At 34.5% G+C, this 20529-nt stretch overlaps 1 protein-coding gene and 1 non-coding gene across 2 annotated transcripts in view; one reads left to right on the top strand and one right to left on the bottom strand.

Annotated features, from left to right (window-relative positions):
* The window catches only part of LOC111504663 (very long chain fatty acid elongase 7), a 68110-nt gene extending 58402 nt beyond the window's left edge, over positions 1 to 9708 (bottom strand). Inside the window, exon 1 of the mRNA XM_023159334.2 lies at positions 9534 to 9708. The gene's annotated coding sequence lies outside the window, so the exon portion shown is untranslated. The remainder of the gene's footprint in view (positions 1 to 9533) is intronic.
* A 1554-nt stretch (positions 9709 to 11262) lies between these two features.
* TRNAD-GUC (transfer RNA aspartic acid (anticodon GUC)) lies at positions 11263 to 11334 on the top strand. Its single transcript has one exon. It is a non-coding gene; the product is annotated as a tRNA-Asp (tRNA).
* The last annotated feature ends 9195 nt before the right edge of the window (positions 11335 to 20529 follow it).

Below are 20529 nucleotides of genomic sequence, written 5' to 3'. Positions count from 1 at the left end.
TCATTAAAAACGCGTGTGCATGTCGTGCTATGGAGAAGTATACTATTTCCAATACCAATTGGAACATCACAGTGAAGGAATTCCCGCCTCGGCATAGGCGTCGGCATATTATTTTTCAGTGGTAGTTTTTCAGTTACTTATTCTTACAATCATAGCAATTGATCACCCCATGAAGAAGTTATCTCAACTGAATTTTTCCACCATGGGTAATTATGAAAAACTTCGAAATTCAAGGTAGTTGATTTCCGAGTCGAAAACTCTAAAATACAATGAAAACACAAATAAGCACACAGAATTCTCGTCAAACATATATTTACAAAATAATAGAAGCCAACAAAATTGCTAAAAAAATCAAAATTCTTCTTCGCTATATTCGGATGAGGTGGTATCATCATCGGGTTGAATAACGATCGGATTTATGGAACTTTGCACATAATATTTGCTCTTTTCTTTTATAACGTGGGCCACACAGTTCTTCCACACATCACTATTACCTACTTCATTCACCACTCGCCTAATATTGTCAAACACTACAGCGTTCAAAGTCGGTGACTGATTACATTTCTGCAAGCTTTCTTTCATTGTGGCCCAAAACAATTGGATTGAACACACAATAGTATGGAGGCAAACGTAAGAAAATATGACCACGTGTTTCACACATCGAATCAATAATATAATCCTTTTTGAAATTACGTTGTTTTATGGTCGCCAGTAATACCTTTTTCGTTGGAATCTTTTCTGGTATTTACATGTCATGATTTCGCATGAAATCAATAATATCTACTTTTTTTGTGTTATTGTTTGGTATTGTAATCAATAACCGAGAATGATACAAAGCGTTATCCATAACAATAACGGAGTTTGGTGGAATATTTTGGAGAAGCTGCTCACTGAACCAAGTTTCGAATAAAGCCGCAGTCATATCTGCGTGGTAATTAGCAGACGAATTTTTTATATTTTTGGCCGACAGAAGCAAAGCGTTAGGTACGAAACCACTTTCATTCCCGGCATGCAAAATTATAACACGTTTTCCCCTTGAAGAAGGTGTGTTCAAAGCACAATACTTGGTTTCGTCTACCCAGCCATATTTGACAACATCATGGGTGTCAAACCAAGTTTCGTCGAGGTAGATTATATGTCTGCTGGATTCTCGGTAGCTTTTCATTCGCCTCAAATATTCTTGTCGGAGTTGAACAATGCGTGTCGATTCCATTATGACCATCCGAGTGTTCAATTTTTTATATTTGAAACCACAAAACAATAAGACACCTCGTAGAGTTTCTAAAGATTTATAATTGTAATCGGGATAGTCGAGTAATTTATACCAAATCATTTCCAAAGTTGGTACTTCATTTTTTTGGTGTATACCATAAATTGTTCGCCGAAACACATCTCTTGTAGCACCATCAACGTTCGCGAATTTTTTATTCCTTTGTTTTCGTTTCATTGCATGGTCAATGACATCCCCTATTTTAATGAATCGAAGAACTGTCGAACAGGATAGTTTCGTTAACTCGCATATTCTATTCACAATAGCATTCTGTGAAGTGTGACAGTTTTCCTTCTTCAAGCATTCATGAATATTTAAAATTACTCGCTGAACTTGAACATGTAAGTCCTTATTTTCAAACTCCGGATCCCTGTCGATTGACACAGATTCCTCACACGTAATGTTATAATTCGTTTCAAAAGGTCTCCAGAAAGCTATATTGATGAAAGTACCCAAAAACACTAAGATTTTCACAAAAATCGGTTCAAACGATGAGATTGGAACCTTTGGTGTAAAAGTTGAAAACTTTTTCTAGAAGATCAATCACCCTAACACCAAACTGATATTTTTGCACTCGACGCACGTTTCGATGACAAGGTTAGCATCTTCAGGAGAAGCAAATTGATACTGAATTTAAAGACAAGGGTTAGCTGTTTAAATACCTGAAGTTTTTTGGTCCGATGTGGACTTTGTTTGTTAAATGATGATTATCCTAATTGATTTTTCGGTAATTAACTAGTGGAACCACTACCTGCAAATTAATTTGTCCGCTTTTTAATCTATTGTTGATTATCGAATCTATTGTTGACAAATTAATTTGCAAATAGTGGTTCCACTAGTTAATTACCGAAAAATCAATTAGGATAATCATCATTTAACAAACAAAGTCCACATCGGACCAAAAAACGTTAGGTATATAAACAGCCTAACCCTTGTCTTTAGATTCAGTATCAATTTGCTTCTCCTGAAGATGCTAACCTTGTTAGCGAAACGCGCGTCGAGTGCAAAAATATCAGTTTGGTGTTAGGGTAATTGATTTCTAGAAAAAGTTTACAAAAATCAGTGTGCAAAACCACTCACTACCTCACCTAACCCCACGAACACACGGCACTGATAAAGGAATATTGTGAAACGGACAAAAAATTAGTATTCAGCAAGTCCAGCTAGCCGAGCCTTTACTCCTCAACTACATTTGATAGCACGTTTACTAACTATCTGGGCGACCAGGGGCCACAGGCAAGAACTGTTTATGACTGTACTCTTATTTTTATTGTCGTTCCAATTGGTAATGGATAGACTATACAATAAAGGGGTTTCAAATTTGATCTGTGTACCCTGTACTTAGTTTTAATTATACTTTACTTAATGGTATGCCAAGTATTTCTATATGGGTTTTTATTTCAAGGACAAAACAAAGCACTACAGGAAAATACTTAAGGGGCTTTAAGTGCGGTGCCTGAGCGAACGAAGAGATTTACGTTCGATTTGAATCGCTGGGGATCAAATTCATTTAGAAAAACGTTTTCAGGAAGTTTATTCCACATGAACGCAGTTCTTCAAATGAAAGAGCTTTTAAACAATGAAGTTCGAGGTTTACTGAGTTGTTCCTCAAAACAGCAGCCACAGCCCGTCGCGAATCTGGAATGAATTCAAACGTTTGAGAAACCTGACTAACCGCAAAGTGCTTGACTTTAGTAAAGCGTTCGATACGGTTAGGCATGATACTTTACTAAAGATCTTGAAAACAAGTGGAGTCAGTACGAAATCGCTGCAGCTTTGTCAGTCATATCTCAACAATCGTACACAAAGCGTTAAATTGGGAAATCAATTATCTGCAGCTAGAAATGTCAACTTGGGAGTACCTCAGGGCTCAGTTCTGGAACCACTCTTTTACACTTTATACTAGCCAATTTCATAAACATTGTAAAATACACATGTATGCTGATGACATTCAGCTGTACCTCCCTTTCGAAGTTGATGACCTGGACAACTCTACTAGAAAGTTGAACAATGATTTAGAAACTATATCAAACGTTGACGAACAGCATTTCCTTGTGCTCAATCCAAAAAAATCAGTAGCACTAGTATTCGGAAACAATGCTCATGCATCATTGGTAAAAAATAACTTGAAACTGCACCTGAATAATGAAGTAATTAGAAATGAAAGTAATGCAAAAAATCTTGGTTTAATTTTAGATGAGTCGTTAAGATTTACAGAACATATCAATCGAAATATTCAAAGAGTCTATGCACTGAAATTACTATATCCTCACAAAATGTACCTCAATTTACCTATAAAGAAAATGTTATGCGAGTCTCTAGTTTTATCACAATTCAATTATTGTTCTCCGGTCTATGGACTTCGTCTTGATATATATATATATATATATATATATATATATATATATATATATATATATATATATATATATATCAGTGGAAGTATGAACATGTGTCCCACAAGCTTGCGGAACTGGGAACTGAACTGGTTCAACATGAAAGATAGGTTCGAATTTCATTCAATATGTTTATTTCATAAAATTATATTATACAGAAATCCGCCTTATTTAGGTATATCGTAAAATAACATTCAGGACGAAGTTTGGCCAGCAAACTCTCATGTCACACACGGTCAAAAACCTTAGGAATATCAAGCGCATCAGCTCTTGAATCTCCATGTTTCTCGATTGCGTTATTCTTTGCAACAAAGGTGCACTTTTTTGTATATTTGATAAAACATGTTCCATTCTTTAGACCAATTTCATTCAGGTTAGATATGTTTCGATAGTTCATTTGTTTTTAGCTCGGGGTCGTATTTAAGCTAGATAAGAGTCTTTTAAATTGCCGTATAACAATTTTATCGATTCTGTACATGCTTTTCAATAAATATCAGGTTGGAAGAATACAGTTGTGTACTTGTTACTGCTGCCTCGGCTATTATCTAATACACCCAAGCGGTGAGAAAATGAGAGACGCTTGAAATAAATTATGTCTAAAGGTGCGTATTCGCCAAAAAAGCGAGCACGAGCGAACAAGAGTGAACGAGCATTCTGCATCAATAATCAATAATGAGCGAACACGAGAAAACATACACGAATGCTCGCTCATGCTCGCTCGTGCTCGCACCTTATGAACACGCACCTTAAAGGTGCGTATTCATCAAAAAAAGGCAAGCACGAGCGAGCATTAGTGTATATTTGCTCGTGTTTGCTCGACATATTGATGTCTCGTCCCCACCACAGCGAATATCTTCAAGTTCGTAGTACCGCCTGCTTCTCGATCTTTTCTGAACGCGAACAAGCATACGTTCGCTCGCTCGCTCACTCTTGTTCGCTCGTGCTCGCTTTTTTGATGAATACGCACCTTAACAGGAACTTCCAAACTTTGACAATTGATGACGCCCATCTTGTTGAAGCTACATCTGTCAAATTTGTTGTCATTTATTCAGTCAGGTTGTGGAATTGGCCGCGGTGGTAGTGCGCCCGACTCACGATCGGAAGGCCGTGGGTTCGATTCCCGCCTCGACCAGATATTTTTCTCGAGATAATTTATCTGGTTGAAGCTGGGACGATTCTGCAACCGTGTTAGGAATCACACGTTAAAAGGTAAGACCTCGTTAGTCCTTAGCTCGCACAAGTTTCTCAACTTCTGAGAATTGTCGTTCGTATGGGGCAGATTTTTTTTTAAACAGGTTTGCCAAATCACCATGGCGACCGTAAAAACATGAAACAGGCCCATTACGGCGATCGTAATGGCCTTGTCTCATGCTATTGAAAATAATATTGGTTTGCTTATAGACTGATCGAGTTAGCGGTATTATACACTTAACGAGCCTAATCGGTCCCAATACCTCTTTATATTCACAGAAAAAAGAAAAATTCAAGAAGCAACAGTTTAAATTGGCCGCGTGTCTGTTGACCAATAAAATTGATCGTGTCTACAGCGGTGTTGCCAAGTGTCAATTATTTCAACAAAAATACGAAGTTGTGAAACATTCGAAAGAGTACATTGTCTCATACATAAAAGAGAGAAAGCTGAGTGGGTGGTAATATGTTTAATATATTACATTGCAATTCTTATTTTTGTTGGGTGGCATGAATGCATTTATTTTATTAGAGTTTATGAGCCTTCGAGAACCGTTTCAAAATATAACTCGTTAAATTTTATTTAGAACCATGGTTTTCGAGTACATTTTATCCTATATGTAGAATTTTTTCATGAATTTGAACGTTAACGGGTTCATATTCACTTCCCTCAAATAAAATTTTTGTAATATCAACATGAAAATGTCTACTAGCGGAGGGAGGTATTTCAAAAATAACGTTTTTATTGCGTTTTGTGTCATTTGGATCCCATGTATAATTAATTCTCCCTTCCAATGCATTTCTTACACTTTCTTCTTAGATTGTTGTCGGAAATGAGTGTGATTTCACTTTGAATCACGAATGAATCCGAAACTGTATATACGCTCCATGAATTTTACAATTTATCAATTTTCATTATTTGTATTGTTCCCATTAGTCAATCGAACAAGAAGCGGGACTAGGCCCGTGACGTCACGGGCCTAGAAAATCCGATTTCCAATAACTGATTACGGGAAAACAACGCAATTTAGAGAGCTGAAACAAAGTACACTATTTTTCAATTTGAAATTACTACCAAATGAACTGTAAACCAAAAATCATGAAACAAACCCATTGTCCTACAGAAAAGACTATTCGCAATGTGTTGGATGAATTTGAGTCCACCGGTTCACTAAAAGATCGATTAACACCCGTACTTCTATGAAACGCAAGATTCACCGAAGACATCACCGCTGTCTGTGAGAGTGAGCAGGAAAATCCGAGAGGGTCGATTTTGTGTCGCTCACAAGACTTGGGCCTGCACCCGTAAAAATTTCAACTAACCCAGGAACTGAAGATGAACAACCTTAGACAACTACATGTGTTCGCTGTTCTAATTTTCATCGAAAAATCATCTTCAGCGATGAGGCCCATTTCTGGATGGATGGATACAAAATTTTCGAATTTGGGACGATATCAATCTACATGCATCCCGCAAAAGTCATTGTTTGGTGTGGATTTTGGGCTGGCGGCGTCATTGGTCCATATTTCTTTGAGAACAGCGTTGGCCAGGCCATCACTATCAACGGCGAGCACTGTAGGTGGATGATTACCAAATTATTTTGGCACGAATTGGAAGATTCGGACACCAACAACATGTGGTTTCAACATATTGGATATTCTGCACGAGCAATTGGAAGTATGGGACGGGACCAACTTTGATTTCGCACACAGAGATTTTTCAATTTTCACATATTCTTCTCTGTTCAACTATGTCTCATTGGCAGTGAGTAATACTTTTGCAATACATGAAGGTAGATCATTTTTTCCAAATCTTTCTGGTATGACAGTGGGCAGATATATCATTATACTTAATTTTTTGAAGATGGTGGAAATGTATGTTAATTCAGCGACTATCTAAGTAAAACTTATTTTTTAGTTATTATAGATCATTATACACTTCACTATGCATTTTATTTTCGGTTTCAATCAATTCATCTCTGAATGCTTTACCTGTTGCATCTCTTGGAACACTATTAGACGATGAATTTTTCAGAATTGCATTAGGACTTAGGATGGGTTCATCTATTTGTGTTTCTCATACTTGTGTTTGCGGTAGTATAGTTGATGAGAAAGGTACACATGGTTTGAGTTGCAGGAGAAGTGCAGAGCGTACATCTCGACATCACCAAGTGAACGACATATTGAAACGAGCTATGTTGTCAGCGGATGTTCCTGCAATTCTGGAACCCTTAGGTACCAGTCGAGATGATGGTAAACGACCAAATGGTATGCCTCTCATACCAATAATGACCATTGAATTTGGTCATTATTACGCCTTGGTCAAAGAAGAAACGGACTGGTTTAAGTTTGACGATAGTCGTGTCACGAAGTGTTGTGGTGATGCATTGAATTTATTGGAGCCTCTGGAGACACCCTACATTTTGTTTTATAAGAGAGAGGGCATTGTTGGATCAAGATCTTCAGATGATGTGGTGCTGCAGGTTTTTCCGGGTTTTCCTGCAGCTGAAAAAGCAAATGCGCCACTGGAATCAATGAAGTCGCCCGGGAGCGCCAATTAATTTTTATTGTTGTTTTTATTTTATTTTTATCGTTGTTTTATATTACTTTGTTCCCTAGAACAAAATAAAAAACATGGGCAGGTATTTCATTATACTTAATTTTCTGAAAATGGTGGAAATGTATGTTAATTCAGCGACTATCTAAGTAAAACTTATTTTTTAGTTATTATAGCTCATTATACACTCAACTATGCATTTTATTTTCGGTTTGAATTAATTCATCTCAAGAACAAAATAAAAAACATTTCCAGATTTTGGGAGGTTCTAAGTAGGTCGAAGTCATTAGACAATAATACATGGAATGAACAAAAAAAACACACGTAACTAATCTACATCTATGCCCCTTTTATATTTCACTTCAATATTATATGGTAAATAAATTTTTTACAGGAAAACCAAAACATTTTTTTAGAATCCCAAGAAAAACGTAATATATTTTCAAGCGGCAGTCTATTTGGAATAACTACTTCCCTCTACGCATGCTGAATCATATAGAAATCCATGTTATTTTTCTTAAATACGAATCATTCATTACGAATCTGTTTAAAATCTGTGTCACTGAACTACAACTACATCTACATCTACAACTAAATCAAACGATATGCATGCAAAATAATATATCTAACAATATTTATTGAACCAAAATTCCGTTTGCGAGGATTTCCTCTCAAACTTAAGTCAGTGCGACAAAATCTGTCAATTTTGCCATTTTATTTCCTTCAAATTCAACAAAAGGGATATTACTTCAAAAAACTTGGTTCGATTTCATATGGCTATGGAAGTTATGATGTTTCCACTTTGTGTAGAGAAGAAATAGCACCGGGCCTAGTGTGGTTCCTTGTGGAACTCCAATTTTAATATTTTTAAATTCGGTGCAAAATTGGTTCTCAATTTTCTAGGTGATATGTTTGTTGCATTTTTTGCGTTTCCTGTATGAAAGGTTTGTCAAAATAGGTACATTACACATTCTCACATATACTGCAAATAAAACATTATCAATTTCAGATATCGAAAAGTTACCAGCGTATATAATACATAGAGATAATATTAGAGGTACGTGCGATGGCTCCTCCGATCCGAAATGATACAGAAAAATGTGCTAAAACCGTTTTTTAGCACATAAAAAATGCAAAAGTTATAAACAAATTAGCATGTCAAAAAAGGTAAGTATTTAGGTTTTTGCAAATACTTCATTATTTTAATTTAACACCAAAAATAGACCTTCGCGGGTGAATTTTGGGATGCGGACGTGGCATCTGAAGCGAATATGTCACAAAAAATATGTTTTTTCAACTATCGATTATCGATTTGAAAATTTATAAAAATTAAGGAATACTATGGAAAATCAGTTTTTTATCGACTTCTTTTGGGTAATTGTTACCTTCCACAATCTGAAAAAATATAAAAATTATCAAAGTATTTTTCACAAAGAAAAATCTTCTATTTATCAGTAACTTGTCGTATTTAACAATTTTGCCTATCAAAAAAATTATTAAGAAATAATACTTATCTTTTACGTTTCGGAGGCCAAAATCTGCCTCCGTCTTCAGAAATGGATAAAAATTCGAATATATTCGCAGTTATTCCTTTTTTGATAGCTTATTTCTGAAGACGGAGGCAGATTTTGGCCTCCGAAACGTGAAAGATAAGTATTATTTCTTAATAATTTTTTTGATAGGCAAAATTGTTAAATACAAGTTACTGATAAATAGAAGATTTTTCTTTGTGAAAAATACTTTGATTTTTACGCAGTAACTTATCGGGGTAAACTGAAAAGTTTGCCCTTCTACACTTGTATAAAGTTCTCCATTATAATTTTTATATTTTTTCAGATTGTGGAAGGTAAGAATTACCCAAAAAAGGTCGATAAAAAAACTGATTTTTTCCTCCACAAAAAATGACTTTCGTTGAATACTATGAAAAAATATTGATGGTCGTTGGAAAAAATTTCAAAGTGAATTATCGAAAAAGCTAGGTAATTATCAATGAATAATATATTACTTGACTTGCGTCTTCATTGAAGACTACCAAAAATGTTTAAATAATTCGAAAAAAAATATTCGCTTCATGGATCTCTTTTTATCAGTGTACTTCTGTGAAATTTCGAAACACACTCACCTTAAAGCCTACAGCACTTATCACAGACACAAAAATCACCACAGCGTTTGCACTTGCGTCTTTACTGGGATTGAAACAAGCGCGAAATGAAAGTAAAACCCACCGATTTGATAGATACCTGTGCCCGGAGTTATTAACAACTGAATATTACAACGTACCACACACAATCGCGCATCAAATCAAGTAAACTATCTTTTATAATTATCCCCACTAGCCAGGGAGCTACTTGACCTAACCTAAAGTACATGTGCTTTTCGACGACGGAATTTTTTGACGGAAATTTTTGAGTATTTTTCTATTTTCTAGACGTACTGTGAACCGCTTTGTAGATGTCAGTAAATGACGGAATTTTTTCAGCTTCTTTCTTTCTTCTAGACGTACTGTGAGCGGCTTTGTAGATCTCAGTAAATGACGGAAAATATAATAATAATTATTATTATGAACGATGTTATTGCTAGGATCAAACTAAAATAACAATAGTGCCAGAGAAAATGACCTACCAAAAGGCAGAGTTAGCACAGATTAACACCCGGAGAGGGGTGGGACAAGTGCTTTCAATATAATATACAGGGTGTAACATAATGACTCATTCCTGGAACAATTTTAAGAAAAAAAGTTTATGTAAACTTGTGTCCGGAAACGCTTCGTTTCGGAGATACAGGGTGTCGAAATTGCATTTTTTGTTAGTTTTTATTTAATTTTTTCTGTAGTGAAAATGAAAAATTTCAGTGGATAAAAACCAGAAAAATCTCTTCTGAAACAAAATTATTTTACTCTTTCACATTTAATTACACATAAATTATTTTTTTTACTTCAACATGCTTTTATTAGTTTCACCTGTATGTATGTATGTAACTCTCAAGCTCCGTTTAATACTATGGCCAAAAAAGTTATAAATTTGTTGCACAGTTTCAAATAATGTATGTCTTTCTATGACCTCTTTTTCTGCATCATTTTATAACAAATTTAAATTATGAGCAATACATTGGATAAAAACCGCATTTGGGTTGGGATTCTCCTCTGACCTGGGCCCCTTCCGGCTGGGGGCCCATGGCATTTTGCCGACTTGCCACCCTGTTGTTACGCCACTGTAACTAACGTTACTGCAGTTTCATCCTATACGGACATTCCCAAACTTATACAATGAAACTCGTTTTATTTATATTTATACAAATAAAAGTGGTAAAAAACATAAAAATTTTCATTTCTCTTTTCATTATGATCTCCTACCACGTAGTTACGGCTACATCCATCAACTTATTAATAAATGAAAAATAAATATAGTTCAAAAAACTAAAAAACACACTTTTGAACATCGAACTAAAAAGTTTATAATATTTTTTTTACATAAGCTTAAAACAATAATGAACGAAAAATATTAGTATTATTGTGAAAAAAGCGTGAGCGCTGCATATACAAAAAATATGGCACAAAGCGCCCACGCTTTTTTCACAAATATACTAATATTTTTCGTTCGTTATTGTTTTGAGCTTATTAAAAAAAAATATTTTAAACTTTTTAGTTCGATGTTCTTCAAGAGTGTGCTTTTTAGTTTTTTGGACTATATTTATTTCAAATTATTAATATAAAATGTTACTCATAGGTTTTTGATAATTTTATATATATTTTTTTCTTCGATAGTATAAACATTTTTTGTAAAGATGTTGATGAGGACATGAAAAAACTGATGGAGGATGTATGATACACTTGAATTACGTTAGTATACAAGTCCCCGGTAGTATAGTGGTCAGTATCCCCGCCTGTCACGCGGGAGACCGGGGTTCGATTCCCCGCCGAGGAGATTTTTTTTTATTTTTAAATTGAAATGATTTTTCCATAATCACCGGAATTTTTCAAAAGAGATTCACCTAATAAATTATGGGAATTTGTTTTTGTTTATTATCTTGACTAATTAGGTGTATCTAGTGACGTATTCAATATTTGACAAAGATTATAAGTATTTGACTTTCGTTTTTAAAAGATGGTGAAAGCTTCAATTTATGTCGAAATGGCATGACTTTTTTAAATTTCCTGATGTGAATCTTAAGGAGTCAGGTCGGGTGATCCAGCTGGGCACTCTAAAAGTTTCTGACCCCTTGCATTTTATACGAGTATATAATAGGCTCTCTGAATAAGGTCATTAACTTTTCGATAATTAGTGTGCTTCATTGGAGAATTATTATCGAATACAAGTTCGAAATTTCTGTTAAACGCCAGACTGTGGGATATTGGCATCTGCTATCTGCATTCAGTTCATGATCTAGTGCTTTTCATTAGTTGGCTACTAACACAAATTTGTTAGTAAAATGTATATAAAAAATTACAAATTTATTTCAATCATATGTGCGCTAGCTAAATTATTCAAGAAAATTATTCATATGGCATTATACAAATTCTTCAGCACAATAGCACAGTTTCATGATTTGAAAATCGATAAGCAATACTTTGTTTTCATGTAATCATCAGACTACATGCCGCCAGACAGATGAACTGTTTTGTCGGCACTCTCAAAGGCCAAGAAAACCAATACATAGAAATGAAGCGGCAGCAAATTAGTCCACGTGGACTAGTTTAACGGTTCGTATTGGATAATTTTTACTAACTGAGTTTTATGATTGGCTGAAGAGTCGTGAAATTAAATTTGTAGTCATGTTACGGTGACGAATAGAAATCGGGAATGCGGGGATGGTTATCGCCGTCGTGTCAATGTTCAGTTCAAGAACTGATCGCAATTTGAGTGTTGAAATTCGATGTTGCATGGTGCAGTTATGGATACTTGAATTTTTTTTATTTGTTTGAAATGTGGCGTTCTTGGACAAGTACTAATAGTAATAACGAATGTAATAACTACGCAGACTTTTTCCAATGTAGTGATTCCAATAGCGATAGTGAATAATGCGAAAAAGAGATACCAGTAAATAAGATTCAGATGCATTTGAATATTGAAACATAGAGAGTATGTTCCAATGTATATAAGAATCTACATCTCAAGTTTGGTTTCGAGGGAAACAAACTATTACAAGCAACATCAGATTTGATCGAAATTCCTTTCTCAACTGTACGTAAAATAGTCAAAAACAAACCTTATGAACGCAAGATGCGATGTTTTACAGTATTACCAAAATCTTCAGGTGGTTATCTGATAAGATCATTGAAAAAACAATATAGGACTGTTACAAAAGCAATGAGATACCTACAAGTGAAATCATAAGGAAGAAATTGAATACTTTCCGCCATAACGTGAGATGCTGTGACAAAACTCTTCAGAATTGGATGAAGAAACTAGGATTTACATTGAAAATGAAAAACAAAAGTCAAGCAGTTATGGAAAGCAGAAGAATAGTGAAATTGCGTAAAAAATACTTAGAACAAATAACTAAATATAGACAAGAACAACGGCAAATTTTCTATTTGGACGAAACTTGGTATGACACTCACGGCATAGTTAGCAAAGGGTGGACTGACGGTTCGAGAATGTGTACGCCTAACATGAAATTATGTGGAAAAAAAACTTGAGGACTGCAATGTTGACTATCATGGAAGCTTATATTTTTGAGGAAGGTGTTCAGCAACTCATTGATCCCTCAAGGGGATCAAGGGGAAAATTGAAACCAAGCATTAGGCATAAAAATAATTTTCCAAAATTTGATAAGAAGGAATAGAGCTGATTAAAGATGAAGTATCGAATATTCTACCAGAAGACTGGCAGAAAAGAATTAAAAAAGTAATTTTAGTTGAAGAAGACTATATGAAGATTGGACATTTCCATATTAATGGTAAAAATAAATTCATTATTTATTTAAATGACGACAGTGATAGTGTAACAGAGAATATGGAGCGATCGTAATCATGCTTCAGCTACCGTATTCACCATATTTGCCCCCCTGCGACTTTTTCCTGTTCCCAAGATTGAAAAGATCTATAAAAAGACGGCGTTTTGCGAAGTGCTGCTTCGAAAGTTTAAAGTTGTTACGGGCAGTCAAAATGAAGGTGTGTTTCGAATATTTATATTGAATACAGCCCAACACTTAATAGAGGAGAAACCGTTATGATATTTTGTTTATTCATATGGTTCCAGTGCCACTTTTTATTTGACTGTTTTTATAAACAAATTTGAAGCTTGGCTATAAATTTTATTGGCCAAATCAGTTCCGCGTTCTTTGATGTCGTAAATCAAATACCATAATGATCACTTTGCAATTTTTTTTGCTATTATATTCAACCTGTTTCATTTGATTTCTGATATGGTAATTTATTGCTTTTTGATGCTTCCGATAAACGAATTGGCCAATTATTATCATTAAATATTGTAATTATAATAGGCTTTTCTAAGTCCCATCAGTTCCGTTTTTTTTTCAATAGAATAGACAATGACGTGTTTTTCTTCATTCTCCGAACGCTTATTATGTGATTTGATCGTATAGAGTCCAAATAGTTACCCTTGAAGTTTGGAACTTTTTTGTAATAAATATATAGAGTATAACTTTCAATTAGCAATCAATAAATTTAGTAATTGTTATTGGTATAAAGTACACTGTTTTTTCAACTTCTCCTTCAAAATTTCCATAGATTCTTGGGAAGAGCAGTTTTATTACTCTCACTTGTAATTACTATCTATTTTGTTACCACAATAAAATCTTTAGTGGCACTTTCCATTTCCTTCATAAATAATTATTAAATGGAGCTTTGCATGATAGAAGGTTGAGAATGTATATTTTTTTTAATCCAATGAGGCATCTGTAAATGTTCATCTATTCTATTCCTGAGAAAGGGGGAAGGCAAAGTTTTCTTTATACAGTGCATTTCTTTAATTTCCCGCCCCCCTTTCATTTTTTGAACGGGTCAATTCAAAAAATTGAAATTTTGGATAATGAAATTAATGCATGAATACTTTATTTTGAAGTAAAATTGACAGATGAAACTTTCAAGATGGCGACTGGGCGCCTTCTGGGGCAAAAAAAATAAATGGAAAAGGGGGTATTGTGACACATCATTTTGAAGCTTCTGACGAATACTTCACAACACTAGAATATGAAATCAATATCTTGACCTACCACAAAATGGTGGAACATTTAATAATTTCCTGAAGACAAACACATTAATATCGATATTTCTAGAAATATTCCTTTTTATCTACCATATGGCAATTCTAACAACCCGATGAGGTTTTTTAAGTTATTTTTTGTTTATAAAAAATTGGAGTGACACCAACCCTCACGTTTTCCGGGAAACACATACCCAATATCCAGAAAAAATTAACGTTTGGGCAGGAATATTGGAAAACCATATTGTAGGACCTCTATTTATTGATAAAATTCAACAGGGGAACTGTATTTGAATATGCTGAAAACAACTGTTGACTGTCTCATCACTAAAATCGTCGAAGCGAATCCTAGTAAACTCGATATGGATATTGCACTCCAATAAGATGGACCACCACCACATTACTACAGACAAGTAAGAAACTATTTAGATACTACTTTTCCCGGTCGTTGGATTGGCCATCGAGGTCCTACAGAATGGCCAGCTCGCTCGCCAGATTTGACACCTTTTGACTTTTTTATGGGCTATTTGTGTACGAAAGTGAACCTGATTCAATATTGGATATACGGCAGAGATTATAATAAATATTTGAAGAGATATTGACGTTACTGTGTTCAAAAATGTTCGGCGTGAAATATCGGATAGGCTGTTCATATGTCAAGAAGTTCAAGGCAACCATTTCGAGCATCTTCTGAAGTGACCTCAAACTTATTACCTCATATTATATAGTTAAATGTCAATGTATTGAGGCATTTGTTAAAAGTTCCGCCATTTTGTAGTAGTTGAAGATATTGACATTATATTCTAGGGTTGTGAAGCATTTGTAGGGAGCTTCAAAAATATGTGTCACAACACCCCCCTTTCTATTTAATTTTTTTCCCAGGTCATTTCGAAAGTTTCATCTGTCAATTTCACTTCAAAATAAAGTATTCATGAATTCATTTCATTATTCCAAATTTCAATTTTATAGTTGACTCGTTCAAAAAATAAAAGGGGAGGGGGACATTAAAGAAATACACTGTATAATACTATGAAATAAAACACCTTCATTAAAAGAACTAACTAAAGGAATTGTTTGGTTGATAACGACCCAAATGAATGTGTTTTTAATTGTCTACTACATTCTCGGGCCCCCGCTGCCCCACCACTATATAAGCCACTGATCTTTAGTGTTTTGGGTCAGAAATGATAATGATTTTCTCTATGAACACGCGATATACGTAGCAGATAGATATAAGCTATTCACTGGGTATTTCATCTGAACTTGCAACAGTGAAAAAATCGTCCATTAAAAAGAATACACCCTGTATATCTTAGAATATAAGTAAGGTAGATGGACGAAGTCTGCAACAAGTGAAAATGTACTTCGAAAAATAGGAGATACTTGTATTCGAGTGGAGAGAAATTGATTTGCAACCAGGAATTTCATTAAATTCATATATTTCACCGGTCAAGTCGTAAATAAATTTCAGTACTGGAAATTAAAACAGAGATCTTTGCAATTTCAATGACGTGAAGAGGTAGTTGGATAATTAACAAAGACAGAACAAAATTTTCAAGTAAAAATCCAAATTTAGATCATTATGTATATTGACAAATGACGAGACCACCCCCTTATTATATGAATGGTATTTATCTTCATGATATTAGTGTTGATTCCTATATGTTCTTATAATAGATTTTCGTGGATTTCGATTTTCTCGTCAGAAATTGACCTGGGCAGAAATTTTATATTAGGGGTTGAACCTCCTTTCAGTCTATTAACTATCATAAATCTCCATGTGCCATCTATACATTTTTTTTTTCATCATTTGACAAATGAAATTTCTGCCAATCTCGTCATGTTTCTGGTGGAGAGATATCAATTATCAGTAGAAATCGTCATTACTTGTAGCAATAGGGGTGAGACCACCCTTTCCAGGTTTAGGCAGCCTGATTATTTGCATTATTTTGTGTTTTAAATCCAAGTATATTTTGAAACGGTTTGCGAAACTCTTTTTTGAAAGTATACCTGTTACGGGTAGTGACTCGCCCTTTTAGTGTAATCTTTGATGTGAATTCCAATATGCGTGATATCAACATGCATTTCTACCTACAAAATTCATTGTGAAGTAGACATATTTCGAGAAACTATCATTATGAGCATTATTCATCTGGTCAAAAACAATTTATTGTGAGATTTTCACTAAATTGTTTTACAAAAACGCAACACGTGTTTCGCCATACAATGGCTTCATCTGGCGTGTCTTTCAACTAATTCTACACATTCAATACTAAATATATATATAGTTTATGGAGTACCTGAAATCAAAGTACCTGTAAACGAAGTACCTGAATTTTAAGTAGCTGATATTTTACCTGAGTTTCTAACGAATTAAATTACCTGCACTTATGTTCTATTTTCACATTTGAAAAAATATATTCAGTAACGGAGAGTTATTGAGTTCTAATTGATCATTCAGTAAATTACCCGAATTCCTGAATCTATTCTAAATGTAACACCTCGTACTCATGATTGAACTCATGTCCTTCTGCTAAAAGATGGTTTGCAAATGTGGAATTGGTCTTTCTCTTTACAAAACTACTCCTATGTTCTTTAATTCGTTGGAAAAATGTTCTTCCTGTTTGGCCAATATACAGTTTTGGACAAGAGCCACAGGTCAGCTTATATGTCGGATAGATCAGGAGATCATAAACTATATATATATTTAGTATTGAATGTGTAGAATTAGTTGAAAGACACGCCAGATGAAGCCATTGTATGGCGAAACACGTGTTGCGTTTTTGTAAAACAATTTAGTGAAAATCTCACAATAAATTGTTTTTGGAATACGTTAGTTATGGATTTTCATCAAGTATCAGCCGATTCCATCATAAATCGGATTTAAATCTAAAGCTAACTTCAGCCACATCATTGTGAATAAGCCACTTGAAAATAAATTTTTTTGCACTCGAATATGGATATATTATTGAGTAGTTCAATTTTCAAATTTCTTCCTAAAAATACCTATTTTAAAATGTTTCAAATGGGTGGGGGTTCATTGTAAACGTGGCATATCTGATACGTAAATGATCGCTTGAAAAATTATTTATTGTGTATCAAAGGAGTTAATCTCTTTGTGCCGTACATTCAAGTTGTGTACGTCAGTCCGAAATGTATCTGTATCTGTAGAGTAGAGAGGGTGGTTGTAACTAACGTTACTGCACTTACTTATACAATATATAAGTTTGAAAATGTCCTTATAAGGACGAAACTGCAGTAATGTCAGTTACAAATAAAAATGGTAGAAAGTTTAATTTCTCTTTTCTTCATTATGATTTCCTACCACGCTGTAACGGCTACATCCATCAATTAATTGATTAATTAATTATCATCTTCATCACGAACGAGTCTCTGGGGACGGAGTGAGAGAGTAATTGATAGAGAAAAAGTGATTAGAGAATAGAGGAATAGAAATTCGGAGAGGGAAATATAGGTATCACACAGCTGCACGCATTAAACTTTATCGACGAATTTTTGTTATTTCGGCTTACGGAAATCGTCAGATTATATATTTTTCGTTATACTTGATTGATTTCCTTCAAAATAAAAAAAAATTTGCTACGCTCGAGAATGTCGAAATGACGTTATTTTTTACAACTTTGCTGCCCTCCCTTTCTTTACGTCACTCTCAAATTGTCAGATTACTGGAATATACACTTTTTAGCAGGTAATTAACTCACCCTACCTTAATCTGACGCGCTCGAGAATTTCAGATGATCAATTTTTTACTAATCCTTATATATGGGGCTCATATTTGGTGGAGGTACTTAACCGGGTACAAGGTATCGCCCTGTATATTAATCTGCCGCGCTTTAGTGAATCCCGAAATCCCCTCTTGGGCTCCCCTATTATAAGTCCTAATCTTCTTGCACATAACCTTATGATAGATACATGCAGACTGTAGCGACCTTCGGTTTTCCATATTGAGCCAACAAGTTTCTGACAGCTTTGATGAGATTCCGTTCCTTCTACTTACTCCATGAATTAGGCGAAGGCAGGAGTTTTGAATCTACTGCAGTTTTTTCTTGTTTCTAATTGTGAGGCTTGGTCCATAGAGTACATCTGCATAGTTTAAAGACGATAGAACGAGACTGTCACATGGAGTAATTCTTGGGTTTTTAGAGAGGAATTTTCGATTTTCGTAAATCAGCTCGAGTGAGAGGTAAGCTTTCTGGATTGGTTTATTCACATGGGAATCAAATCGGAGATCACCCTAAGATTTTTTGCTTCCCTCATAATTTCCAATCCATTAGAGCCTATACTGATATTCAGTTGTTGAATTACAATATCTCTTATATTCTTATATCTCTTATATCTCATACTCAAATATGTATGTGTGTACCTACTAATTTATAGTGGCATATATAACATGTGTATGTAAGAATACATTTTATTTGGATATAAAAAAAGTTATATGAAAAATAGGAAAGATTATGCATGTTTGCACTACCCAGGCCCAAATCAACTACTCTTTGGTTTATACCTAAACATTCGGCCTATTTTTCAATCGTCACTATTATGTCAGGTACGAAAAATTTCGTAAACTCGAAATAAGCGTTAGCAATACGTCGCAGACATGCAAATACAAAACCTGGTAATGTTTTTCTAACATTAATCGAGGGAATTGGGTCATCGCTTCACTTTTCGGGCAGTCTAGAATATAGATTGACGAATTAGTTTTATGGCAACCTCAACGGCTAGGCATGTCGAATAATTATCTTAAGAATTTGCTGTAAATATTGAGTATGTATCAACAAAGGAGAACCTTGAATTGTCGTTTGCGTCTCCCGATTTGTTTTCGAGAAACGGTCGTTTGTTATGAATTAGTTTTCACCTTGTACGGTTCAAATGACTGTCAGCACATGTTCCGCCGTCGATTTCGACGAAAACCGTACTCACCAAAATACGAAGAATAATAGTAATAGTGAAGTTTTTTCAGGGATATAACCAACAAATGTCAATTTCGACTAAGATTCTTAGGCGTCTGTTAGAATCCATAAGAGTTACCACACACTTTTTAACACGTCACTTGTATGTATGTTTGTTTGTAAAATACTCATTTGGACTCGATTTTGATTAAATTCAAACGAATAGATCTATTTTAAACTTTGTACACTCATCAAAAATCGGTGGAAATACAATAATTCCATAAGTTTATCTCAGTATCCTGATCAGGATCATCAGGATTAACTACTCACTTGTTCTTACACAAACTATGTGTAAGAACAATTGAGTAAACCACACTGTTTGCGCATACGTATATATTTTATAATAAAACAAGTGGGCTTGGAATAGCAAGGCAAACTGAAGAATGGAAAAGAAATAATACTTTAAACAACTAAAACAACAGTCTTTAACAGCGACACAAACTCAAAAAGTATTTGAAACTAGTTTAATATTGTGTTGATGTAACTAATGACTTTTGATAAGTTTGAAATCAGAATAAATCTATTTACGAAAAAAATTATTCTGTTGTAAAAAATCGTAGGGTGCTAGATATCCTTTGTTATAAATACTTGGTATTGGAGCCACAATAAAAATATAATTTAGAGCATCCCATCCTATTTTAACAACAAAATAATTTTTTTAATATATATAATCTGATTTCAGCCTTATAGAAAGTCAGTTACATCAGGCCATAGAACTTATTATCGATGTTGAACACAACCTTAAATTTGTTTTTTAGTACCTCGGGAGCTGTCTGACTTGTCCATTAAATCCAAGTTTCCAGAAAACATTGCAGTCTCTTGGGCTTATTGCGTTTTTTCTCCCATCTTCTCATGACACCCATTCCATCAGTCTCGTTCCCTGTACTAGTTTGTACAGGTTCCTTGTTGGATGTTCGTCTTATTCTTCTGGACGTAATTTTATACGTCCATATATTGCCTGCCTTCTGTTATTCAGTGCCTC

The sequence above is a fragment of the Leptinotarsa decemlineata genome, unplaced genomic scaffold, assembly GCF_025532065.1.
Source record: "Leptinotarsa decemlineata unplaced genomic scaffold, Ldec_3_MD MMD2_tig00001064_RagTag_RagTag, whole genome shotgun sequence".
In the NCBI taxonomy this organism is placed as follows: domain Eukaryota; kingdom Metazoa; phylum Arthropoda; class Insecta; order Coleoptera; family Chrysomelidae; genus Leptinotarsa; species Leptinotarsa decemlineata.
Note: the sequence above shows the minus strand (reverse complement) of the source record. Positions and strands in the feature narration are given on the sequence as shown.